Source organism: Ambystoma mexicanum, chromosome 3q (assembly GCF_040938575.1).
Source record: "Ambystoma mexicanum isolate Mex_15411 chromosome 3q, UKY_AmexF1_1, whole genome shotgun sequence".
NCBI classification, from domain to species: Eukaryota; Metazoa; Chordata; class Amphibia; order Caudata; family Ambystomatidae; genus Ambystoma; species Ambystoma mexicanum.
The window spans coordinates 462,657,190-462,685,039 of NC_090926.1; the positions used below are offsets into that span (position 1 = coordinate 462,657,190).

Genomic DNA, 27,850 nt, shown 5'->3' on the forward strand with positions numbered 1-27,850 from the left:
TACTGGTTGGGGCAATTCAATTGCCCCGGGGTCTGTTAGTCGAGGGGGCACGTCTCCGTCCCCCCTGATCGAGTTTTGGCTGGTGGCAGTGGATACTACTTTTTATATTCGACCGCGAATATATCCCTATGGGATTTTCCCATTGTTCGAGACTACCAACTTTAATGATTTAATTCTGATAGCCTCGAACATACCGCCGGTTTATTTATTTAATATTAATTCGCCGGTTGCTATTTTTTGCCAGGACTCTATTCTAAAATGGCGTTTGTGTTCTCTTCTGTGACTCCAACCCAAGCCGAGCCCTTTGTTCCACTTTTTGGCGGGCTTCTCCACAGAAGCCTCCAAAAGTGGTGCCACTCTGTCTGGGTACCACAGGGGGGTGTGGGAGGGGTTTTAGGCACCCTGGACTTAGTTACCTTGGTAACTCAAGTCGCACTCTTGTGTGATTGGCCCAACCACTTAGCATGTTTGATTGACAGCTAGGCTGAGTAAATGCGGGTGTGCTGCATAAAAGCAGGGCTTTGGGGACTGGAACTTCAGAAGTCGCCACAGGACCTGAGAATCCAACGAGGGAGAAGCTGAGCCGACCTACCACGACGACCGGTGGAGCCCTGCGGAACCGACTCACCACTTCCCGACGACAGAGAAGATCTCCCGGCTGGAGAGCCTTCTTCCCCTGACTGGTGGGCACAACCAGTCTACCTTCTTCTCTTCGCATCCCAGGCCGTCTTGTGGTCGAATTGCCCGTGCCAAGCACCCCGGCAACCGGATAGCCACTTGCCACTGGACCGCGAATAAAGGGACCGCTCCTTTTACCTGAGAACTCCACGGCTGGTTTCTTCCCTGGCAGTGCAACGGACTCCTGTCTTCCTCCCCGACGAGATCCTCTCTTCCCCCGGACGAAGCACCGACTTGCATCCGCTGCCAGGAACAACTGCCCCCGCTGGAGTATTCTCACCACTTTAAGGTACCGTGTCCGCCAGGCCTCCCTTTCTAAAGATTGCTACAAGGTAATAATAATCTCTTAACCTTCTGGACTGGGCTGGCCGCCTTGACCTTCTAACAGGTCCCTTTCTTTGGTCCAACTCTTTTTGAACCTTTTCAAGACTTTTGTGCACTGCAACCGTGTGATCTTGGACACATTTCGTTTTGATCCACTTAAAGTGGATCCGGCCTACTGAACTCTAAACTCACGGTTTTACTTTGCCTTCCTCTCTTGTTGTGTTCTTGCAAAAGTGTTGGGATCTGTTTCAATTTATACTCTGCCTTTAGTGCCATCTGCGCTAAGCGCTCACCGCTGTCTGAAAATAAGTGGGGCTTTACTAAAGAATTGTCTAATATTCTCTTAAGGAGTGTATATCTTTTAGTGACCGTGTTTTTGAATTGCTTACTATTAGTGCCTGTGTGTTTTTCTAGATGTGGTTTTAAATAAATAATTATATCTCTTTTACACCAAGCTCTGGTCAGTGTTTACTTGTTCTACTGAGTTCTTTTGACCTATTGTGGATACTCGGTATGCTGCCTAACTCTTCTTGAGGGAGGTCTGACTGCTCAGCCACAGCTACCAAGTGAATCTGTGTGGTCCAAGTGGGTTTACTGCCAAACACCTGTAGTCTTAAATCTTTTGCAGTGGTCCCAGAGGGAACTGCACAGGTTTCTGCCTAACAGTCCGCAAACAGTGAGATTTTACATTCTAGTTCTTCCCCACGATACCCTTGATCTGGTCATTCATTTGGATTGCAATTGCCAACGGTTCCATAGCGAGGGCTTACAGTAGCGGTGAGAGTGGACATCCTGCCTGATCTCTCTCGTGAGCTCAAAGGTCTCTCTAAGCCCCCATTTATCCGAGCCCTCGCCCTGGGCATGTTGTATAGTTGTGTCACCCATTTCAGGAAGTTTGCTCCCAGCCCCATCCTCCCCAGGACCTCATGAATAGCCACTCAACCCTATCTCCAGCGTCACTAAACCTGCATCCAGGCCTCCCATCTGTGCCCCATGAATCAGGTTGAGTGTCTTCCTAATGTTGTCTGATCCTTGCCTTCCCCTAATAAATCCCACCTGATTCCCCCATGCACTAGTAGTGGCTCACCCTCCTCCAGTCTTGTTCCTAGGACTTTTGCCAATATCTTCACATCACCATTAAGGAGGGAAATGGGCCTATAGGAGGAGCATCTGGTAGGGTCCTTCCCTTCCTTTGGAATCGCAACAATTACTGCTGCAATCTTCGTGGAGGGGCGGGTTCGCCCTCCAAGCATGTGTTGAATACCTTAACTAGCATTTCGGTGCTGGACTGCCACACCCTAAGTTACCAGGGGACTCCAGACGTGGACCCCTTGCTCACTGCTCTAAGAGAGACACAGCTTCAAGGTTGAAACACGTGTATGGGATTGCTGTGGTACTCTTGTTCGGAGGAGAATTGCCTAGCATTTCGGTGCTGGACTGCCCCTGGGCAGGACAAAGACTGATATGTGGGGAAATTTCCTCTCTGTGAAAAGAACAGTGAGCTAAAGACTTGGTTGAGACTCTCCCAGGGGCCATCCACCCAAGAACAAGTCAATGGGTTGTGTTCGTGTTGGTATTGAGTTTCCCAGACGCCCCCCTGTTTTGAATACCTTAACTAAACATAGAGCGAGTAAGGATCTAAATAGTTTATAAAATGTTATAGTAAATCCATCCTCCCCCCGGGGCATACCCCCATTTCTTTCCCACGATGGCCTGCATGATTTCCTCTCCGGTTATAGGGTTCTCTAGGTTTTCGCTATTTCTTTGGGGAGCCCTGGAATTGGTAGCATATTCAAGAAATCATCTTATTTGGGTCTCGTCCCCCGCCCATTCCACCCAATAGAGGGTTCTGTAATACTCTACAAATTCACTTCCTATACTCTGGACGTCATGTAGGCACCTATTATCCTCCGTCCTAATAACCCCAATTGTCCTCCTCCTTTTTCTCTTCCCTCAATCTCCATTCCAGGATCCTGTCTGCTCGGTCCTCCCTCTCGTGATATTTCTGTTTCAGGAACAGGATTTTTTTTTTCCCATATCCTGCGTCAATATAGCTTTCACTTGAGTCTTATAAAGTCAGAGCTCTGGGCACCTCCCAGTTGTATCTCCTCTATTTTCTTACAGAGCTTAACCTCCTTCTCCTCTTTCTCTCAGAGCCTATTCTCATCAGGGTCCCTACTATGGTTGCCTTGGAACTATCCCAGACAGATTGAATCCCCACATCCCCCGTGTCGTTGAAACAATTACTCCTTGATTCCCCTAAGCAATTCCTGTTGCACCGCTTTACCCTTTAGCAGGAAATCTTTGCATCTCCAATTCCCCTAGGGAATTTTCAGTCCACCCCCCCTTCATCCCCCCCCGTGTCAACCGAAATTGTGAACATATCATGATCCGATCACAGAATCGGTGTTACTTGGGATTATAAGACCTGATCTGTGTCATCTGTAAGATCGAGTCTATACGCGAGAAGGAATCGTGGACCGCAGAGTAGAAAGTGAATGGCATGTCCCCTTCTGGCGCCGGGTGGAGGGAGTCACATAACCCTAATACCTCATTAACCGTTTTAAAACGCTCTGAATCATTTACGTTGGTTCTGCTAGTTTTTTTCCCACACCCCATCCTCTTACGATCCCTCAGCGGGTCCAACACCATGTTAAAGTCCACACCCACCACCAGTTGACCTTCAACAAATTGAATTCATTTATCTCGGACTTTCTTCCAGTGCTCACATTGCTGCATATTCGAGGCATATACTGAACTAATCGTAAACTTTTTTTTTAAACAAACAACCATACAAACTTTTAGGACATTCACAATCAAGATTAATGCGTTCTGTTATTAAATACACTTTACTGTCCTCCCCCCGTTAACTCGAGCCGTTCCATCTGTGTCATCCACCTGAGCCTTTCCCTGTGGCTCTGCCCTCATCCCATCCATGTTATCTGTTTCACAGTCAGCCTGGTGCGGGTTCACCATTGAAGCCACCATTTGCCTCCAGGCCATCAGTGGACCCACCTCCTCGTCGCCACCTCTAGTGGCTGCTTCATACCAGGCCACCGATTCTGCCTCTGCCCATTTCAGGAGGTCCGCCCACCACATCTCTACTCTGGGCCGGTGAGCTGCCTTCCAGCCCATAGCAATTCTGTGCTTGGCCAAGATATAAGCCAGATCCTTCATCTTGCTAATATGCCTTAGGTTACGTGGCCTGGGGAAAATCCCTAGCATGCATGCCCATGCAGATCCCACTTCAAGCAACACCCCACTGCCAGCCAGTCTTGTTTTCAGTTCTATCCAGAATCTGCCTACCTCTGGCCAGGCCCAGAACCTATGCAGCAGCCCAGCCTCCGCCTCCCCACACCTGGGGCATAGCTGTGCAACCGAGCCCCCAAATCTGGCTATTCTGCCGGGGGTCAAGTACGCCCTATGGGTGACATATAGTTGGATCTGCTGGAGTCTTGCATTCCGGGAGACCTTCATATGGTACCTTTTGGGCCCTGTCCCATTGGCCGTTGGTCATGGGCTCTCCCACCTCCTCCTCCCAATCATGCCTCAGTTGGAGCAGTTCCCTTCCCGCCTTCGTGCTCATTAGCTCATATATCCGGGATATTTCGTGCCCACCCTCCGAGACATCGTACATCATTTCTATGGTAGCATCGGGTTGTTCTGCCAATTTTGTCTCTGGCCACCTGTCTCTCACCCGTTTCATAATTATGGAGTACGTTATGTGTTGGCCTTTGTGCACCCCGGTCTCCTCCATCAGCCTCTGGAACCCTATCGCCTCCCCCTCCTGCCACACGTCACCCAAGGTGGCCAGGCCCACCAGTGCCCACCGGTTCCCAGTATCTGCGAACTCAGCTGGGAGTCTCCCCCACACAGCGCCACTAGCGGGACCTGTTGGGAAAGCGGGTCCGGGTCACCCACGGTTCGCCATGCTATACGCCAGACCAGCCCAGCCCCAGCAGCCTTCCCTTCCCCGCCACTTTCGTTTTAGGCAACCACACTGTCTCTCTAAGAAAATACGGAGCCAAGTCAAAAAGCGTTTGGGGATCAAGTACGGGATATTCACGAAGAAGTGCAGCAATCTGTGCAACACAACCATCTTAAGCAGCGCTGCTCTTCCCATCATGGCTAGGGGTAGTCTAGACCAAAACACCATGCTGTTTCTAATGCCTTCATTGCCCTCTCCGTGTTGCCTTTATTCTCTGCCTCAATACTATGATATACATTTATGCCCAGGTATCGGAACGTCTCGGTCTGCCAGGGTATCTGCAAAATGGGTAATGTATCTGGTGGAATGCCCCTATATCTCCCCAAGGGGAACACACTGGACTTCCCTGGATTTACCGATACGCCCGAGAGGGTGGCGTAGCGCTCCATCACCTCCAGGACATACTGCAGGTTCTCTTCTGGGAAGCGCAGGTAAAGGAGAATGTCATTGGCGTATAACGATATCAAATGTGTGCCTCCTGCCGTTTGAATACCTACCTCCCCGTATTGTTGCCTAAGGCAGATTGCCAGCGGCTCCAGCGCGAGAATATATAACATGGGCAACCATGGGCATCCCTGTCTGGTCCCTCTACTAAGCTGCCATTTGTCTGAAATTATGGCGCCTGTCTTGACCCTGGCGATTGGGGAGCTATAGAACATCTTGACCCATCTCATATACCCCGGCCCCATCCCAAACCCACTTAGGGTCGCTATAAGCCAAGGCCACCTAACTTGAGTCGAAGGCCTTGACTGCGTCCAATAACACAATGGCCAGGTCACTCGGGTCCCTCTCTGTTTGGTCTATAATATGATGTAGCCTCCTATGGTTGTCAGTAATATTTCTGCCGGGGACGTAACCCGTTTGATCTGGATGTATCAACCTGCCAATTACTCTCTTAAGTCTGTTAGCAAGCACCGCTGTGAGTATTTTGCTATCCTGGTTGAGCATCGATAAGGGCCTATATGACCCACAGTCTGCCTCCGGTTTGCCTGGTTTCAAGAGCTGAATAATCACAGCTTCTCGCAAGGTCTCTGGCAGCTCCCCCCTTTCATAGGCCTTGTTAAACGTGGCCAGCAGCGGCTGGAGCAGCTCCTGCCTATACGCCTTGTAAAATTCGCTGGGTAGCCCATCTGACCCTGGCGCCTTACATGTAGGCAGATGCTGGATCACTGTGTCCAGTTCGCCCGCGGTGATTGGGGCCTCCTAGGTCTGCTCGCTCCAGGTCGTCCAGAGTAGGCAGGCCCATATACTCTAGTGTTTCTGCTATTTCTTGGCCCATGTCTCTGCCTGTGCCCTCGTACAGGTGTTTGTAGTACCTAAGGAACTCTTCATTCACACCGTCTTGGGTATCATGAATCTGGTCATCCCCCCCCTTAATTACTCTAATCACTGATCGGGGTGTCTCTAATCACTGATCGGGGTGTCTCATTTTTATATAACCAGGCCAGCAGTCTGCCTGGCTTGTCCCCGCCCGCATGCTGCCTTTCCACGTATTTCCTGTAATTCAACTTGCATAGCCTGTTCCATAGCTCAACGCTAGCGCCCTGCAACTCCCCTATCCTTGCCAAGTCTTCTCGGGTGGTCCCCCCCCCCCTTTCCGCATCAAATCCTCTAGCTCCTTCTCCGTGGCCCGCAACTCCCGTTCTATGCCCCCTTGGAGCCCCTTGGACTTGGATATGGCAACCCTTCGCACCACAACTTTGAATGCCTCCCATACCGTTCCCATTGATTGCACGCTACCAGTATTTATGTCAAAGTATTCCGTGATGGCCTCTCTCAGTCCTCTCGGAATCCTGAGTCCTGTAGGGCCTCAGCTCTAAGTCTTCACGTCGGGATACGCATTCTGAAGGGGTGGTATCGCCACTCTAGTACCAGCGGAGAGTGGTCGGAAAGCACCCTGGCCTTATATTCTGCTCCCACCATTTCTCCTGCTACCTCTTCAGGGGCGAACATATAATCCAGCCTAGTATGCAGGTCGTGTGGCGCTGCGTAATGTGAATAATGCCTATATGTTGGGTGCAACCTTCTCCATACGTCAACCAGTTTGAAGTCCGACAACAGTGCCCCGAGCGCCCTAGCCGCTGGGGTCGGTTTATCCAGCTTACTGTCTGACCTATCCATCTTGGGGTTCAGGGTGCAGTTGAAATCGCCTCCCCACAGTATCACCCCACCTACCACGGGGCTAATTTTACCATATAAAGACCTAAAGTAAGCCGCTGTGTCTTGGTTGGGGGCATACAGGTTTATGATGTTCACTTCTCGATTCTTCAGGAGCCCCTCCACCACCACCATTCTATCTTCCGGGTCTATAGTGGACCTAAGCAGCTGAAACGGCACTTGCGGCGCCACCCATATAACAACTCCCCTTGCGTACGCTGAGTATGTGGTTCCTGTGACACTTCCCTTCCATTTTCTCTTAACCATCTCCAGTTTCTCTTTGGTGAGGTGGGTTTCCTGTAGTAATGCAATGTCGACCCTCATTCTTCTTTTTTATTTTTTTAAACATTTGAATTATTTCCGAACAAACAATACAAACCAAACTTGCAGTGCATACGTGACATTTCAATTATACGTCACTTTATCATGTCCACTGCAGCCCTTAACCCACCCCCCGTACGATCCTACTTCTATACACCTTCTGCTCCTGCATCTTGTGTTAGGGTATCTCCTTCTATGAGTTCCGTTGGGTCTTGCCTTGATCCAAATAACTCTGCTATTAACAATTTCCAGGCCATCAGGGTCTCTGTCTCTTCCTCCCCCCCTGTACTGCTTGATCCTTGCCATACCATAGTTTCTGCCTCAGCCCATTTCTGCAAATCTTTCCACCATACCTCTAGCCGTGGTCTGTGGCATGTCTTCCATCCCATGGCAATTCTCCTCTTTGCAAGCACGTATGACAGGTCTTTTAATTTACTCACATGTTTAAGTTTTGGTGATCTAGGGAACCCCCCCCCCCACCCCAACAAGCAGGCCAACACTGTATCAACCACAATCTTAATGCCTGTTTCTGCTAGCTTGTGTGCCACCTCGCTCCAAAAACGCTGGATAACCGGACATGACCAAAACCTGTGCACCATGCCAGCATTCTCTTCGTCACATTTGGGGCATGCTTGCCGTCCTACATTTTTAAACCTGGCTATTCTCTGGGGTGTCGTGTACGCCCTATGCGTGATACACAGTTAAATCTGTTTCAATCTTGCATTTCTCGACACCTTCTTATGATACCCTTGGGCTCGTTCCCACATCCCATCATCCATCGGGGCACCCACTTCCGCCTCCCAGTCTTGTCTCAATTGTACTACTTCCTTCCCCACTTTAGACATCATCATCTCGTATGTTCTAGATATCTCATGTCCCCCCTCAGCTATATCATATATCGTGTCTATGGAAACATCCGGTTCTCCCTCCAATACCACTTCAGGCCATGTTAAAATCTATTATAGCCCCCTCTTGCCAAATATCCCCCATCGTTGCTATCCCAACATATTTCCAGTGGTTTCTGATTATCATCCTAAGTTGCTTATCTCCCCCCGCCAGTGCCACTAATGGCACCCGCGGGGAGCACGGGGAGCACGGGGTGGGATTTTGTATCATTTGACATGCCCTACGCCACATCTTCATCCGACTACCATCATCCTAGGACGCCTCTCCATTTCTGCCTTGGGCAACCACATAAACTCTTTTAAATAAAATGGGGCACAATCTTGTCGAAACAGCCTGGACTCGGAGGTTGTCTCCTCTGAGAGCCATTTGGCCACATATTGCAGCTGGCTCGCCACATAGTAAGCTTTGTAATTAGGCAGTTTTATACCCCCTTTCTCATAGAAATTCTGCAGCTTTCAGAGGGCCACTCTATTTGGTGTGCCATGCCAAAGGAAGTCTCTACACATACTGTGCAATCTAACGAAGAACTTCTTAGGTATCAAGTACGGTATATTCCCAAAGTAGTGCAGGAGCCTAGGCAGGACCACCATCTTCAACATCGCCCCACGTCCCATCATTGCTAAAGGCAGTTTCACCCAAAACCTCATACAGTTTCCGATTTTCTTAATGGCTACCTCTGTATTGCCTTCGTGCTCCTTCTACCGTGTAGTACATATCTATCCCTAAGTAGCGAAATGTGCTAACCTCCCATGGTATCTGCAGCACCGGTAACTGTGTCAGTGGGATCCCCTTATAACCACCCAATGGGAACATACTAGATTTCTGAGGATTCACCGCTTTGCCAGACATCCCTGCGTATCTTCCCATCACTTCCAAAATATATTGGAGGTTTTCCTCCGGATATCGCAAATACAACATGTCATCCGCATTTAATGAAACTAGATGGCGTTCCCCTCCCACAGCAATGCCTATCGTGTCATATTGTTGCCTCAAGTATATCGCTAAGGGTTCTAGGACCAATATATAAAGCATGGGAGACCATGGACATCCTTGTCTGGTGCCCCAACGGAGTTGCCATCTTTCAGATATCCCTGCTCCTGTTTTGACTCTCGCCAGCGGTTCGCTATATAACATTTTTGCCCACTGCAGATACCCAGGCCCCATGCCATACCCAGCCAATGCCGCCAGCAGCCATGGCCACTTGACCGAATCAAAGGCCTTTATTGCGTCCAGTGATACAATTGCCATTTCACTTTCATCCCCATTCCCATGCTCAATAACCCGATGGAGTCGCCTAAGGTTATTGGATATGTTCCTATTTGGCACATAGCCCGTCTGATCTGGATGTATTAATTTGCTAATAACCCTCCTCAGCCTATTTGCCAGAACAGCCGTCAGTATTTTGCTGTCTTGATTCAACATTGATAGAGGTCTGTATGAACCACAGCTATGCCCAGGCTTGTTGGGTTTGGGCAGCGGTATTATAACCGCTTCTCTAAGTGACTCTGGCAGTCTGCCCAGCTCATATGCCTCATTCAACATTTCCAAAAGCGGGGGGAGCACTTCTCCCCTAAATGTTTTATAGAATTCGCTTGGGAGTCCATCAGCCCCTAGAGTCTTGCAGATGGGTGACTGCCTCACCACTTCTTCCAATTCTTCCAAAGTAATTGGTGCATCTAGCTCCTCTCTTTCCTCTGCACTGATCTGCGGCAATCATATGTCCTCCAATGTTTCTACTATCTCTGTGTGATTGCTCACCCCGTCATCCTCATATAATAACTTCTAGTAGTCAGCGAATTCTTGGTTAACTCCCTCCTGGGTATCAACTACACTTCCATCTTCCTTTGTTATCGTTCTAATCATGGGTCTGGGGGTTTCACTCTTGTATAGCCATGCCAAAATCCTTCCTGTTTTATCCCTTCCCGCATGCTGTCTTTCTATATATTTTTTATAGTTTAGGTTACACAGCCTTTCCGACCCTCATTCTTCTTAGATACATCATCACTTTATTCCGTTTAAGGTAACTATTGAGGCCCCGCACATTCCAGGTCACCACCCTGAGATTACCCAGCGCCATTGACATGGTGTCCTGCCTCTCCTCTTAGCTTCCCGTTTCGCTCCTGATAACACTGAGTCTGGCTCTTCACCCTCCCAGCCCCAACAGCCTCCCCGTCCCCCACTATCCCAACTACCCCCCCACTGCACACAACCCTCCCCCGTCCCCTCCCAAATGCCCAGCTCCATCCCTGGATCTCAGGCCCACCCGCGTTTGGCCCCTCCTCGGAATAGCCGAGGACAAGAACCCAGCAGGGTGTCACTGCACTACCGGCGACCTAACTTAAGCTTAATGCTATGGGGGTATAAGGGTTGGTTCCCAGGAGCTAATATATAATTAGGATTATTCAGATCAACCAGATCTTATGTGCATGTACATCCTCCATCAACGCCTTCCCTGACTATATTCCAGTCCCAGTGTCTTGCATAATGCCACCCTAGGTGCCACTGTTATATGTTACTTCTCTCCTTCGCCAAAAAATAGGGTTTTGTTCTTGTGGAACACCTTCAGTTTGGCTGGGTAAAGCAGCATGTATTTGTGGCCTGTTTCTCGCAGTCTTCTTTTCACTGTCCCAAAGTTCATCCTGCTGCGCTGCACTTGCAAGGTGTAGTCTGGGTATGCTGTTATCTTTGCTGCCCCCTTTTCGATTGTTCCGCCCTTCCGGAAGAATTCGAGGATCTTTTCCCGATAATTTAGGATCTTCGCAATCATTGGCCTGTGGGGGATCCCCGGTGGCGGTTTCCTCATCAGGGCGCCTTCTCAACAGCAAACCCTTGGGACACAACCCCTCCAGTTATTTCCTGCAGTAACATAGTTTCAACGTATTCCGTTGGGTCGGGCCCTTCGGTTCCCTCAGGCAAGCCGACAATGCGGATGTTTTTCCGTCGGGCCCGTCCTTCTTCCTCCTCAGCCCTGCATTCCAGGTTGCCCACTTGCTGCACCAGGGCATGAAGCTCCGATTTGTGAGTGGTGCAATCCACTGTATTCGGGGCCATCTCCTTTTCCAGGTCCCCCGGTGTGCTCTTCCAGTGTCCTAACATCTTGCCTAAGGAGGTTTTTCTTCCTGGACCGCCCCTACCTTAAGGTCCAGGGCCACCTTGAGCTCGTTCATGGCCAGTCCCAATTTAGTTTCCCAGGCAACTTTCAGGTCCGCAATCGCTGCAAGCACCTCCTGGATCGTGCCTGGCGCCTCTGCGTTCCCTGCGGCCTGTTTATCTTTACTCCTGGCCACCTCTGCCCCTGGCGATGTCTTGGCGTAGTCATCTAGTGTGGGCTGCTTGCTCTTTGGTCTGACGGGCTTGTTAGACATCGTGCTGTGCCGACCAGGTGTGGGCTGACATGACAGCCTTTTATCTTGCAATCTTGCTCCGTGTTGAGCGGTTCCCAGTGTTTAAGGCCTATCCGGCCGTACCAGGGGTATGTCCTGATTGCCTGTGGCCCACACAGGGTGGGCTGTGACCACACGCGTGTTAGTGCAGGCTTGGTTAGTTCACTTGGGCTATGATCCCGGTTCCTCCAGTCTCTTGTGCCCAGACACCTAAATGGCCCCTCTTGCGGCAGCTCAGGGCCCCGACTAGGCCCTCCAGCTACTCAGCCGGCCGTGATGCTCGTGGCAATTTCTCCGCACTTCTTGCAGGTGCAGGCTGCTACGGGCGTGCCTCCGAATATGTGGGGGCCCGTTACGCAGTGTTGGCAATATCCGTGTCCCCTGTGTGGGGTTGGGCTCTCAAGTATGCCCCGGCATACAATTTGTAGCGTTGCTGGCCCTGGGACCTCTGTTTCGTTCTCAGTCCCTGCACCCATTCTCCCCTTCCAGCCAATGTCCCCGACCATTTTCACTTGATTGCTGCCGAAATAATATTGTATGGGTCTATGCCCTCAGGGGCCCACTCCGTGCAATGATTAGGGCTGCGCCGCGTATCACAAAATCCCTCACCGTTTGGTAGGGCACTACCATCGGGACCTAGCGGCACAGCTCTGGGTGTCTCAGATCATGGCCCGGCTCGCTCCTGCACTCGCCGGGCTCCGGCGTGTCCGCCACTGTCACAGCAGTGCGGCGCCACCCGCTCCGTCCAGCCCGCTCGGAGGCTGTGGGGGCCCCCTCTCTTCCTCGAATCTTAGGGTCCGTGTGCGGGGCACTGGGCGTTTATTATTTTAATGCGCTCCGGCGATCCTTCCCGGCTCTGCGCGTCGCCACACGGCCGCCCAGGCTGAACTTCCCGTCACTCCGCCTCGCGCCACGGGCCGCGGTCTTCACCCCCTCTTCAGCGGGGCCCCCCTCCGCTCGGGTACACCGGGTGGCTCCCGAGCTGGACGCGCAATGTGCTGGGCATTCACTGCTGGCGTGATTTCCACCTTGCTGGCCTGCCCTATCCACTGAAGGGTTGCTGCTATTTTATGGCCCTTTGTCCGTCTCCGGCCATCTTGTGGACTCTCAAGTCCCAAGCTCTTCGTTTCTTCCAGCAGCTACAGCTTTGCCATCACGCCGTCGATCGGGCTGTAGTTACTCTCGATCCATGCCCTCAACATTCATATGTCCTCATGTGTGCTGTGGGCATGCACATTTTTCATAAAACCATAGTTTTCCCCAAATATCAATGACGGATCCTCGGGAGCTCCGCCAAGGCACGTCTCTTCAGGCAGCCATCAAGCCACGCCCCCACCCGTTCCGAACACATACCTCCCGTTGTGGTTAGTCAGAACCGCCTCTATCGTGAAGCTCAGCCGGTTTGATACCATTACAGCAACCCCCTGCCTCTTTTTTGCATCAGAGGCCATAATCACCTCCCCCCACCTCCCGGGAGCGCAGTCTGGGTTCCCTTCCCTTCTTCCAGTGTGTTTCCTGTAAACACATCCAACCAAGAATGGACCTCTTGAGCTCACGTAACACCATAGATCTTTTGGAGGGTGAGTTGAGGCCCGGATATTTAGGGAGCCGATCTGCAGATCACCCTTACCAGACGCCACCTTTTTCCTAGTGGAATACTCTATTCCCCTCTCTCCTGAGACAAGACACCATTTGGCACACTATTAACCGGATCTCAACACCACACCATTAATTTAGAACATGCACATCTTGAACATAAGCCCCTCTCCCCCCACCCCCTCACTCTCTCCCACCGCCCCCTCACTCTCTCCTCCCATCCCTCCCTCTCTGTATCCAATCCCACCCAGAACCATCTCCCCTGACGAGATTGAATTACCAGTGGTCCCCCCCCCCTTCTCGGATGGGCCCAACCAAGCTCTATAGTTCGAGCCCCAACACTGCTCTTTCTACTATCTACGTCTACTTCACCCAATGATCTTACCCCCCGTCCCCCTTCTTAATCATTGAAACACTATGCAATAATCCCCAACCGGTCGCACGGCTCGGGAGGGGCCCGCCTGGGGTGATCCATGCTTCCTGAATTTCCTGTATCCCGGGACTTTACGTCTATTCGGACCCTGTATGCGCCAGCGTCCGTCTTCCTGGCCTTTGTATTTGTCAGCCTGTTCTGGCCCGTCTCCTCCCAGTAGCTCTTCCGTTACCCTTCTAATATCTTCCTCAGTCACCAGTTTATAATTGTAGCCCTCAACTTCAAAGGATATGGAAAAACCCCCATCAATATCTCTTCCCCCCCCTTCTAGTTAAGCTACTTCGTGAGGGGGGCACAAAGGTGCCTCTCCGCCAGGGTAAGTGTCAATAAATCTTGATAGATTGCCACCTTCCTGGTGCTCAGGGTCAAAGAGCTCACCCCCCCCCTTACCTTCTCAAGAATTTCTTTTCTATCTGGGAACCGTGCAAGCACTGAGCGCGGGCTCCACCCAGTCGCTCCTGCTCTATGGACCCTCTCATGTTTTCCATCGCCAAACGGCGTTTTCACCACCTTGTGAATGGTTCTCTGCAGGTCTCCTTTCGTTTCACCTTTTTTTTCCTGAAATCCCAAAAAATATCGGGTTGTTCCTTCTCTCTCGATTTTCGAAATCGTCCATCTTTCAGGCTACCTCGCCCTCCTTCCTCTCAATTTCCGCTAACCTCATGTCCATCTGTGTTTCCAAAGTTTTGAGGGATGTCTTATTGTGTTCGACCGCCTGTAACCTCTCCATGTTGTCAAGTCTCACATTTATTCTGTCTACTTTTCCGCCAATGTCTGCCCTCATTCCTCTAATCTCCTCCAGGAGGGAGGTGATATCTCTCTTGGTGGACATGGCGTCGCTCCCTGCCTCCGACATGCTGGGGTTGGATTTTGCACTCCCCACCTCTGATTCTTGGTGCTCAGTGTTCCAGTTTTGCCCTCCAGTCCATGAGCGGGTCAAGGGACTGAGTTATTCTAGTGGGTCGTGTCACAGTCCCAGTTTCCTCGTGATTAGTCTTGCTTGTTATTGAGGACCAGCTCGCCCTCCTCCGAGGGTCCACTCGCTGTCGTCTGTCTCAGTCGCTGTCTTTCGATCTTACAGTCCGGGTTACATGGGTGCTCGTAGTATGTGAGGGGGATTGGGTGCTGCGGCCACCTTTTTCCTTCCTCAGTTTTAGGTGTGCAGGTTATCGTCTGTTCCCGTACTCTTCCCCTAGATGTAGGACACCAGGCAACTGACTTCTCAATAGGGCGGGCACACGCTCCACGAGTGAGTCCTGGGACCCTCACTGTACCTGGTTCCATTTGGCCCCACCAGGGCCCCACAGGTTGTGCAGAGGGGGGGGTGCACTCCGATCCTTCTCTCGTGGCGTCCTCTCTCTTTCTCCACCATGTGACTGTGGCTGTTTCTCTCAGAGGGTAGAAGCCACCTGCAGATGCTCCCTAGAAGAATTGGGCTCTCAAGGTTCCCCACTTCATTTCCCGGCTTACTTTGGATTTATTTCCCCTAATCGAGCGCTTTCTCTGGGCCTCACTCTTCTCCCCCTAGGCCTTCCTTTTTTCACCATATAGGGGGGAAAAAGGTGTCCCCTGGCCTGCCTAGCTAGGGCCCCAGCAGGGCGGATGTTGCGGGCACCTCTTGTGGGTCGCTTCTAACTATGTGGGATTTGGGACCTCCCCTATGGCCACCCAATGGGGTCCTCCCACTGGCAAGTGGAGTGTCTTCTTTACTGCTGGGGGGGGCACATCGCTGTGTACTAGGGCCCCCGTGGGGGTGGGGGGACCTCCTCTTTCTAAATGCCCCTGGGTCTTTTCTTTATCCCCCTCTTTGTCCTGCTGGCATTCCTGGCAGTGTCCCTTCCTCCTTCGTATAGGGCTTTGTATCAGGCTGTGTTAGTGCCCGCTTATCAAGGTCTGTGCTTCACCCAGGGCGGGGGCCCCCTTGTGCGGTGCCAGGTACAGGCTCCACAATCCCTGGGTCCTGCCCAGAGGAACCCCCTGCCTCGGAATTGTTTGCAGGGCCTCATGCCTGCTTTACTATGCAATGGGGGGGGCCCTTACAGGGCTTTTGTGGTCTCAGCCCTGCTCCGCTAACCCCGCTGGCTCCTTCCTTGCTCGTTTCTGCAGGAATCCTGTGGTCTTCCTTAGGTGCCCTTGGTGGCGCAGAGCGGGCCTCCGCACTCGCTGCTGCTTTGATGGAGGAAACTCCTCCCCCAGGTGACAGATTTTGGGGGGGGGGGGAGAGCCTCTCCGCCCCAACTCCTGTCTCCTCGGGCCCCTCCAGTCTCGACGGCTCCTCCATCCCTCACGCTCCGGACTCCCACGGTCCTCCGCAGGTGTCTTTAGCGGCGTGGAGCAGGCCTCCGCTCCCGCCGCTGGTTTGATGGAGGAAACCCCTCCCCCTGGCGGCCCTCACCGCCTCAACTTCTCTCTCAGGCCAGCCCACCGAGTGGGGGGCAAGGTGTTTCCTCCCCTCCAGTCTCAACGGCTCCTCTGTCCCTCACGCGTCGGCTCCTCTCTTCTCTGTGTGTGTATCCTGAAGCGCCAGCAACACTGTGTGGACTGCCTTCATTTCTGCTTGTGGCCTTCTCGCTTGAATCTCCACAGAATCGGGCCAATTTCGCCCTCTTTCGCCCACAGTTGCCACCAGTGTCTATCTTGCTGGGGGTAAAATCTGTGAGATGGGGGTGGGGGCCTCTAAGTGAGGGCTCAATCTACTTTTCCGGGCCCTGATGCGGGAGAGCTACGCTGCTGCTGCTTCCATCAGCGCACCCGCTGGTGGCCTCCCCTTTCCCACCCTTAATTGCACATCCCTTTTTGCGTGCCAATGCTATTCTGCTGAACCTTTCCCTTAATCTTCCATCTCATAGGCTCTCTAATCTCGGTGTGGTCTGAGGCGCCTGCTCGGCCCTCCCTCTGTGTCATCAAAGTCACTCCAATATTCCTCGTCCCCTCTTCGGGACCCTACATTCTCATATCCCAAGCTGTCTGTTTCCCCAACCTGCTCTACATGCACTGTTCTTATGGGTGCACTGTCTATTCTGAACAGGAAGTCGCCTGAATTCCATTCATCCCCGGGTGGCTGTTGCGGCGATCCTCTGCCACCTTTGTTGCCTCACATGCCGCCCGTAATCTTGCCAGTTTTGTGCCCGTTGAGGCTAATGCTACCTCCAGGTCTCTTGCGCTCACCCCGGTGTGGGCCGATACCTCTGGGGGTGAGACGTATGGTGGGGAAGGTGCCGTACCTGGTGTGGCCAACATTGCGCCCGCCAACACATATGTCGGGCGCGTTGCTAGCGTGTATATTCCCTTTTTCATCTCCCCATTTTTCCCAGTCTCCTCTGTACTCTTCTTCTTATCACTGTCGGACGTTGCCCCCTCCCCTTTGGGACCTCTGTTTCTTCGAACACTCTCCAGAGGTCTAACATTTCCCATCTATTCTGCAATGGTGTCCCCTTATACCTTGCGGTCAAGTAAGTGGACATATGGTCCAGGGCGCATCGGTCAAAAGACCAGTGATCTGGCCAGGAGTAGGGCATTCCTTCCCCTTTTGTCGCAGTTACCCACTGATTTTGGTACTTTTTAATTTTCTCACAGTGTAGGGGCAAGGCCCTACATATATGGTCTAGGGCCGTGTCCGTTCCCATGATCGTGTCCGGAGAGTGTCTTGTGTCGGGGCTATGCTTTTACTGCTGGGCCACAGTTAAAGGAATGGTTCGGTCAAAAAATGTTATTGGCCCTACGGGTCGGCCATGTGTTTTTAAGCCTAAATCGCACGATTTTAGAGAAATGTCCTATGGACCATACCCGGGTTTTTGTCCATTAAACGCATGCGAAAACAGGCACCAGGGCGCTGCCATTTTGTGATAATCCTATCACTTGCCCCATCGCCCTGACTGACCTGCTTTTGCTGCACTAAATCATATCCCCCACCCCTGAGCCTGACATTATCAAAACATTCTTATTCCCCGCCTCTCTCCGTGACGTTACTGTGCTGCGTAGGCAAACGCGCCCAGTCGTCTTCTACAGGACTTCACACAGAACCCGAAAACCAACACAGATCAACTCGCAACACAGCATGCCACAATTCGGAATATGAAACTGTACTTTAAAATCAAACAGCAACACGGTACATTTGGTAAAGTACATTTATTTGACATTAAATGTTTATAGAATATTCAGCAATTGGCATATTAAATCGGAATGTGATTCTTTTTTTTTTTCTGTTCTCTATCCGCAAATGCTGTTCCGTTTTATCGTGAGTCACGCGCTGTTCCTTTATGGTACACAGGGTGTTGGTTTTCGTTGAAAAAAGCACTTTGGTCGCACGGTGAACCGCAAGGCTGTTCCATCAACTAGGAACTAGGCCAGCGTAAAGGTTGATATGTTGTTTATAGCCGCTAGTACCGCGTAAGAGCTTATGGGCCCTTGGCGATCGTCCCATAAGATTGTCAAAGTGGATGTTTACGAGAAGCTGCAGCTGGCGGTTGAAAAAACCATCTGCCGGGGTCTGAAACTGTAGCAGTAGGGTAGGATATACCTGTTTTGAAAACATAAAAATTATAAATAGTCTTGCCAGCCGATCTTTATTACTATTATTTATTTTATTTATTATGGCCGATCAGAAACTATTTGCTTGCAAGGATAGTGCAATGGCGTATGTTCGGCTCTAAAATCAATACGAAAACTAACGAAATAAATCGAGGTTAACACACAATGAGAAACGACTGTTTGTCTACATGCTTGTGGAATGTGGACCTGCATGCCCATGTGCCCGGTACAAAGACGATCCCACAAACGTTTTACTTGCTATTCATTCATTCATCCATTAATTAATTCTTCATTCCGGTATAATAGTGTCTAAAGAGTTACTTTCATTATATTTGCAATTTCCATTGTGTCTCTGCTTAATGCAGTCTGTAAATCCCACTGTGCTCGTGACAACGATTTTTCATATACTGAACTAACATGAAACTCGGTCTAGTTTCCGAATTTTCTGCCTTATCGTCTCTTACGTTATTGCACCCCTCCTTCAAATGATGTCCTTTCGGCATGATCTCTGTCTCTCAAGGTCAAAAAACAATAGAACCTTATAATGCCAGTGCGAGTTGAGGGCCTCTTCAGGCCGTGAGCTGAAAATCAAAGCCGCTGACCTTCACTCGAAATGAGCATACATTCTTACTTTGCAACATCCCGTAGTAAAGCCATCTGTGAGAACTTGAAATTTCGAATCCATCTATGTACTGGGCCTCAATGTGCAAATGCGAACTGGCTTCTCTCCCATCTGCAACGGCTCGCTTGGCGCGTTCTAAGGCCCCCAATTTTGTCCTCGTTGTCCGCGAGCTTTGCAGCCCTAGAGAACCATACCTATGGGGATATTGACTTTTTGGGGGAAGGTCAGGGAAAGTATAAAGTACCCGAGGAGTTGAGTTGAAAGTGAGATTTATTGTTTGTTTGTTTTATTATTTGCAATACGCAAGCCTCCCCTCGGTTAACCGTGCGCAGCATTTAAATGAGATTGCGAAACTTAGTTACATCAACAAAAATATATACATACACATATTGACAAGGTCAGCGATATGAGGTGAATAGAGAGAGAAGTCAAAGATGACACCCAGGTTGTTCGCCACCCAGGATGGTGAAGGTAGGGGTTAGGGTTTGCATACTTTGTATGTACACTGTACAATAACATTTTTTTACAAAAAGACAATCGGATTATAATGATTTAAACCGGGATTGGTACTTCTCAACGAGTTCTTCTTTGGGTGGACATGGCACAGTGGCAATGTTTGGTGGCAATGCATCAGTGCTCTGCACAGAAATGCTCAAAATTCCATATCTGTGCTTCTCGAGTACAGCAACAATAAGGCCTTTAACAAAGTCGAACTCCATTTCCTCATAGACTGGTTTGATCACCCATTGCTTAATTCTTTTTGCAAAGGCCGTAGTGTAGCGAAGCATCCCTACATTACCTGTAGTTCTAGATTGTTCACGGCACACATTCTCGTCATGGGCCAAGACCGCAAGTAGAGTCCTATGTTTCATGCCCTGGATGCTGAAATGCAAGCGCTTTGGCCTGTACTTTAGGCACATATTGTGGAACACTTCCAAAGCTCCTGTGTGACAGAATTCTGTCAGCCCCCTCAAATCTCTTGATAGAGTTTTATCGAAAACAATCTTCTCAATGGCTTTGTGTGTGGGTGAAGATGGAACCAACCACTTCTTCTTCCGTGCCTCCTCTGGGGACAAAGGGCCATGGTCACATTGGTGGAAATGTAGGTTTTCTGTCCAGCGGTGAACGTTGGCACAGTGGTGCATCAGTGACTGCCATTTTTCAAGTAGGATTTCCACTGACCCTTCACAAGTTTTGGAGCTCCACCAAAGATGGTTGCTGATAGACTGGGACCACTGTGAAATACTTTCCAAACCTTTTATTTTCCCTGCAGCCGAGATTTTCTTATTGATTGATTTAGCAAGATGCCATACATCAAATTGATGTTTAATATGTGGGAACTGCTCTCTCATTGTCTTGGCAATTGAAACGTGTCTGTCCGTGGCTATGAGGTCGTTGTGCATTCCCCTCGATTGAAGATATTCCACTGATTTTATAAATCCTAGTTTCTCCATGGCCACTGAGGATTTACATTGGGACACCTGCACGACCACCAAACTCACAATTTTCTTACTATCCATGTCCTGAAAGTGGTAGGTGCAGTACTTGGCAGAAAATCCAGGGCTGTCGCACTGCCCATCACCGGCTAGCCTGAATTGTTTGCCTTCGAATGTACTTGCTAGAGACAATTGTTCAATTTTCCATGCATCACTAATGGCTGGAAATGGATAATCATGTTGGAATTTGTAGTACTGTGTTTTAGAAATGAAATGGAGTCCCACAAACTGAAAGACTCTAACTTTCTAAAACTGGACCCACTAAAAAGTGAGGCAGCTGCACACAGTAGATTGCCTGCTGGCAGCTTCCCCAGCATCGGTTGTGCAGACCATGAGAACGCATGATTTAATCTACAGGCGGCATGTATTTTGACGTTACTGCCTTGTTTGTGATGAGTCACATGAATCAATGGCTCCCCTCCAACTGAATGCCCACATTCCAGCATACTTATAATATCCATCAAACAACTGTCCAATACTATGTATTTGCCCTCTTTCATTAGACTGTCATCCGGCGTGAAAGTTGTTTCGGACTGTGCCGTTGAGGACATATCAACACATTTGAAAGAAATATCGCCGATATCAGGCCCTGATGCGTCGGTGAATGCTGCTGCTGGTTCATTCTCTGTTATTTCAACATCTGTTAATTCAACATTGATGGGAGAACACAACAATGTGGACAGCTTTTTTGGTGGCATTTTTTTGGCGGGTGTAGTTTGTGTGAATTGATCTGCGACTACTTCAGAGCTATCTTCAATGCATTCAGTATCATCTGCTTGTGGTGTTGCAGTCGCACTGTAGCAATGGTCCTTTACAACTTTACTGGATTCTCCGGACACATTCATTTCATGTTCTGGCCATTGGACATGAGCATCTCTAGTCTCAACATGCGGCGTCTGAATTAATAGTTCCTCCATAGTGTAAATGGTCTGGCAAGCAACATCTCTCATTCGCTTCACTGTCTGTGTATGTATAGTTCGTACACCCACGGGTAACTAGAGGACATATTGGAAAAGGATTGTTCAGTTTAAACACAAGACAAAGTGTAGTACAATTGACTGGAAAAAAACATAAAATAGTCCCCAGCACAAAAACATTTCTAAAGTTATAACCTGTTTGTAACTAACCTTATTTTTGTTTCTTTTCTTTGCAACTTATTTGACTCGACCTTCAACATCTGCACGCTGTAGCTCCGATTCGTTTCTGCATCTCTTCCCTTCCTGTTGCGCTGACTATATTTTCTGTATCCGCATAGACAGCACGGAATGAGGCTCCATCGACTCCCTGAAACACAGTACTTTCATTACTATGTATCACAATATTGTTAGCATAAAATACACGTGAGGACGAACACACAGGTACATCTCAATAGCTAAACACGATTTAAACATTGTGTAGAACAATCAAACAACAAGTATTCGAGCTCTGATGACCTGGTTCGATGGAACTGTCAGTATCCATACCTCTGGCTCTGCATGGACTGCCATGAATGATTGTATTGGAGAGGATGCATCAGCAACTCCCTGAAACACAGTACTTGCGTTAGTGTGGTTTTCAATATTGTAAACATAACACACTCTTGGGGTCGACGGCACAGGTACATATAAAGAGATGACCACAAATGATGCTTTGTCTAAAGGAGTCAAGGAATATTTAAATATGATCAGATTTAATCGACTTATTTCTCCGATTTCTTTACATCTGCATCATCTAAATTGGATGTTGTTATTGTAGTGGAAGCTCCATCGTCTCCCTGAAACACAGTACTTGCGTTAATAGGGAAGAAAGTATAGCAAATGGAATCACGTTATATGATCACGGTCGATGGAGCTGTCAGTATCCATACCTCGTGCTGCTGAAGAACATCTAGGGCTGTTGTCAATGTGGTGGACACTTCAGCATCTCCCTGAAAGATAGTACTTGCATTAGTATGGCTAACACTAATTATAACTGAAAACAAACACCAGGGGACGACAACTAAGGTGTATATCAATTGGAAAGCACTAACCAAACAATTGGTAAAATAATCACACGATACATAAAAACTATTACTTGACATGCATAAAACAAGTCTGTAGCGGAATAGCCAAGTAAGATTACCTGATACGCGCTAGAAGTGGTTGATGACTGCGAGCACGTCACGGAAGTAGAATGTTCTTGCTTCAGATTCAAGGGATAGTCAAGCAGTTGTAAAGGTAAATTATTGTTTGATAATGAAATGCCAATATTTAAAATTGCCATGTAAGGAGACAGAATACTTGAGTAATGCTATTGAAAATGGGCAATATAGCACAGTTCCCTGTGCCCATATATAGATTTCGTTTGTGGGTTATGAAATCTAAAAATAATATATTGATGAATGTCATTATTCAAAAAGCTATACACTCATATCAATGTCGAAAGTATTGGAAACAACACCTAAAATATCAATTAATCCGTTCGGCTACCTACACACTACCGCAAGGCCTAAAGCTAAAAACGGACACTTGAGTCACCAGTGGCGGAATGTGGACGAATAGAGTGGGAATAGCGTTTGTGAGCAATTTTCGTCTCATTTGCCGTTTATTCTTCTTTATTACCCAAGATGTGGCGTACATGTTCGAGGGAACGTGCCGGCTGCAGATGCGGCATCGATCACCCCTCTTGTCCTCAAAGACTTGTTGGACTCTACTTTCAAGCTCATGCAGTGGATATCCGCAATGTCTGACCCATTCTCTTATTCGATCAACAGTTTTCAGGAATACATGCATTGTAGTGCCTTCAGATTTAGCATGGGTCTTCGAAGGGCAACCGCTAATCGAACAGGCAGGCATTGTTGAAAATTCTGAAAAGTAAATATCGACATTATTAAACAATCTTGATGAATAAAAATGTGATACAAAAGTAAATGAACCATACAATGTTCAATGCAAAGTTTGTTTTACTCGCCGGAACTATACCAGTTCATCATGTGCGGCTTAGTGTTTGCATAAATTGCAGAAATTTGTAAATGATGTGACTAAACTCTGAACATGTGACTCGTCCCTTGGATGTTCTGTCTTGCACGAGAAGGAAACATGCTTACATTATAGACTGGACCCTCGAAGGATGCAATTTGATGACAATTGACACACATGAAAATAAATAGATCTATCGATGGCATAACAATTGAAACTCAAGTCAATAGCAATGAGCCAAATGAACATAGCACTATTGGGTACTCTAATCGCAAATAGATAGAAATTTAAAAATGACCGAAATATGACTAGGATACATGGCCTTACCTTGACCAACAAACAGTTGGATTCAGCAGGCCGAGCAGTATGTTGCAGGAGAACAGGTAGATGGCCATAGGTAGCACACTGACGAGTTTGCTCGAAGCGGTCACAGATAGCACGACAACGAGCAGATTAGCATAGATCTCAGTGCTTCTCAGGTAGAACGTTCAGGAGTTGACTTGCAAAGCACAAAGATGTTCTCATGAGACATATCAAGTGGTTTATAAAGTATTAGAAACAGGGGTTTGTTAGTGAATGAATGACGTGTGTATGTCGTTGTATTATGTGGTTTGCAGGAGGGCGGCCAGCGGCAGGCGTGGCCTGCCTGGAGACACGGGGTCTGATGAGGCCATGTGAGCGATTGCCCCTGGGCGTGGGATACCTTTTGAAGTGTACATGGTGTTTGGCACCTTGGCCGTTATCGCCCCTGACAGAACACCATGGCAGCGCTCATCCACAGGTGCGAAATGCCTTTGATAAGGGAGGGGGGGTGGATGGATGGGCCGGTGGGCGTGCAGGCAAGTGTGTGGCAGCGAGGGGCCATCAGGCCCCTCTCATCCTTTACTTCTCAGTAGAAACTCGGACCAAGTGCCTCCAGTAGTGGGTTCGCCCCTTGCCCTTATGTGATGTTAACTTTGGTTGACATTCGCGTAGATGGGACCACTGAGCAGGACACGGGGCATCCATTTTTGTACCCCCTTTCGACTCCATCTTGGTGACCAGGCCTCACTGCGATAGTACAGTGCGCAGAGCACATGGCCCCACCCTCGGCCCCACTCTGACTGGAAAACTCCAGAGGTATTTACAACAGCTAATAAATGTAACGCATCACTCTTCCTCTGAGATCACTGTCCTGCATGTGAACCAGCCTGAACTAAGCACATAGCTCGTTCATCTCCACAAACGTGTCCTTGCCCACGCACCCTCGCCAGTGGAAACTTACATTCTGACCCTGTGTCCCTGCAAGGTATTCTCTTCATGTGCCAGACCACTGACCACGCCATGATGCCCACCTAGCAGATCCCCAACTAACATTAGACCCCTACCACAGTATATCGTTGCCCATCAATAACAAATGACACATACCGGAGATTCTTGTGAGCACAGACCCACACTTCAACCAGTGTATTATAGTGGTCAAGACCCTTCACCTAAGGCCTGTATAATCCAATGTTAATTGATAGTATAGATATATGTGTGACTTTTATAGAAACATAACCTAGTGAAAGACTTTGAACAAGTGTTATTTAGTGCATGCATTATTGAGAATATATTATGTTAGCTTAGATAGTGACCACCCCGCTTCACAGCGACCTGACCTTCACCCATTCAGAGCACAGATGTCTGACGTCCATCCTTGAATGGAGACACACTTCATTCATTTAAAAAAATCGAAACAACCGTTGTTGAAATATGTGGTGTTTTATTTTGTATCTTATTTTGATGGCACAAAAATTCAAGACTTTATGCATTGTACAGGTCAGGTTGCAGCACAGCGAGGGGAAAATTCCCCTGTACTGACCGCTGTCACTCGGGAAAGTTTCTCTTATGGCACGAACGGCACAGGCGGGTATTACTCTTCGAACACGGTGTCCAAGCCTCCCGTGAAGTCACCATGTAAAGGAACGATAGGCCACCAGCCGGTACCACCTGTGAAAAAGAATGATACAAACTGTTTTTAAATGAACAAGATAAGTTTATTAAACGTTTGTTGTCAATGACAATTCTTGTAACTAATGGCATTCTGCTTGGACAAATGCTATCTAGAGACTGCACACTATTGAACGACTTTCATGCGTTAACATAAGTATATGTCATTTTGGATATAGTAGAAGACCATGAAATAGGAGTGGCATCACAAGCAGAGTATACTTATTTGTTACTCGGATTATGAGGACGAACAGTTGCGCGAAGTTCGTGCATAAGCACCATTATCCTCAACACGGACCGTGTGAGGCAGGCTGCCCTGAAGTCTGGCAGCTTGGTGATGCATTGCAGCCGTGGCTCGACTTTCGAAATGTAGGCCACGTATCCTGAGTTTTCACAGCAGCAGCAGTTCTCGTCCTCGGTTGGCATTAGCTCGCACCGATTGCATGTGCACCAGGTGGAAACACCGTCCATGCGACTAGGTCCAGTGTCTTCATCCGTTGATTCGTCCTGCCACCTGCCGTCCAAAGCCCCATCGTTTTCGCATGTTTCCCTTTCCAGTAGTTCCTCCTCGGTATACTCGGGCTCGTACATGTAGGGCATTATTGTAGCCATTGTGTGGTAAACCAACGAAAATAATTTATAGCGGTGGTACTGGTATCTGTTCACACGGGCTACAAGCAACGAAGGTAGCTGACCAGAGCACAGAAACGAGTCTCAGAATACTCAAAGTAACACAGAGAGAGGAATGGAATCGAAAATCTGCTGCTGTGTTGTGAAACGGTCTGTTTATACTTATTGAGTAAAGAGGCTTCCTGCCGTTTCCATGGCGACACGTCATTAGCTGAAGCGCAGCGATTGTTGACACTTGACGTGCTTTGGCGTTGTGAAATGGGCGGTACCTGTCTGGTGATGACAGGCTCAGGGGCGGGGATATGATTTAGTGCCGCAAAAGCAGGTCAGCCAGGGCGATGGGGCAAGTGATGGGCACCACGGCGCTGCCATTTTGTGATAATCCTGTTTTCGCGTGCGTTTAATGGACGAAAACTCGGGTAAGGTCCATAGGAAATTTTTCTAAAATCGTGCGACTTGGGCTTAAAAACACATGGCCGACCTGTAGGGACAATAACATTTTTTGACCGAACCATTCCTTTAAAACAGAACTTCGCCCAATACTAGTCAAAGCATATACACCTTAATCGTGTCTTTGGTACAAGTCAGTACAGTCAATAATTTCACAGAAAAATAATCCCTTCCCTTTTCCCCCTCCCAAGTTTCCCACTAGAGCTTCTTCATACCCTCCCTCCACGCTTCCCTGATGTGCTCACACACACCCCTCCTGGGCCTCCTCCATGCATGTTAAAATACACAAACAAAACAAACTAAAATAATAAGCTAAAATAATAACCACTACTTTTCCTGAGCTCTCTAATTATATGAAGCTCTTATATTTATCTCCCACACTGGTCAAGACCGTGCACGTGGCTTTCCCTCTGAATCCCCCCTTGTTCGGGGGGATTTGGAGGGGTGTGCCGTATTATATTTTCCTTATCCTTTAAAAAAGTAAATTAAAAAATGGCCATAAAAAATCACCACAATTTACAAACCAAAATGCACTCACTTTCATCAACAAGGTTGCGTACAGTATTAATAGAGATTGAATAAAAGTTTTTTTGAGCACATGCTAAAACCATCTTCTGTGTATCTTGATTCGCCCACAAAGCATGAGCTACCTCTTGGAATGAGGAGACAGTGCATAGTGTGCTGCAGATCTCACTTGCACATTAGATGCAAAACTATCACTTTTGTCAATTATTTGTGAGCCAATATGTGTTTAAACGTATTTTCCTACGTAATGCCCTTTTTATACACGTTCCCAAGCACACGGAGCGAATGCCACAGAGGTCAGTTTGTAAAGCACCAATTTGTCTGGGGAGTTTAAAGTACCTCCTGTTAACTGTTGATTTTGAGGTAATTGGGCTCTTCTGAGCTATTTATTTTATTCTTTAAAGTGCGGAGCTAGCTCCAGAGCAGCGGAGCACTGGTTTAAGCGGGAACTTAACATCTCACAGCAATATCGATTTATGACATTACATTACACAACCTTTCCTTTAATACTGACACCAGTGAACTGTGACATTTCACACCTGTGGTTATTGCTACCCGGGGAGGCCAGTGGGTTTCCAGCACGTACTTTGAGACGTTCCAGTGAATTCCGATTTTCAACACATTCCTTAAACAAAGTCATAATTCTATTAAAGACATAGAGGCGAAGTATTATGCTTCTCTTATACTTTACTTAACTCGAGCAGCATAACAAAAATAAACAATTTGAACAATAAAGCGAGGAAAAACGACATGCTCCATGAAAATTGATTCTTTAGTAGTTCTCATGCGGGCTGTCTGTCTTTTGTCCCGTCTATATACGCTTGTAAACACTGTACCAGACATAACTTTGGTTGACCCGTGAATGATGCAAAATCTATTGTTCTCAGAGTTGTTTTAGTTCTCC

General features: G+C 48.5%; 1 protein-coding gene across 1 annotated transcript in view; it reads left to right on the top strand.

Annotated features, from left to right (window-relative positions):
* HARS1 (histidyl-tRNA synthetase 1) overlaps positions 1-27,850 on the top strand; it is a 654,862-nt gene that overhangs the window by 6,872 nt on the left and 620,140 nt on the right. The gene's annotated exons all lie outside the window — the stretch shown is intronic.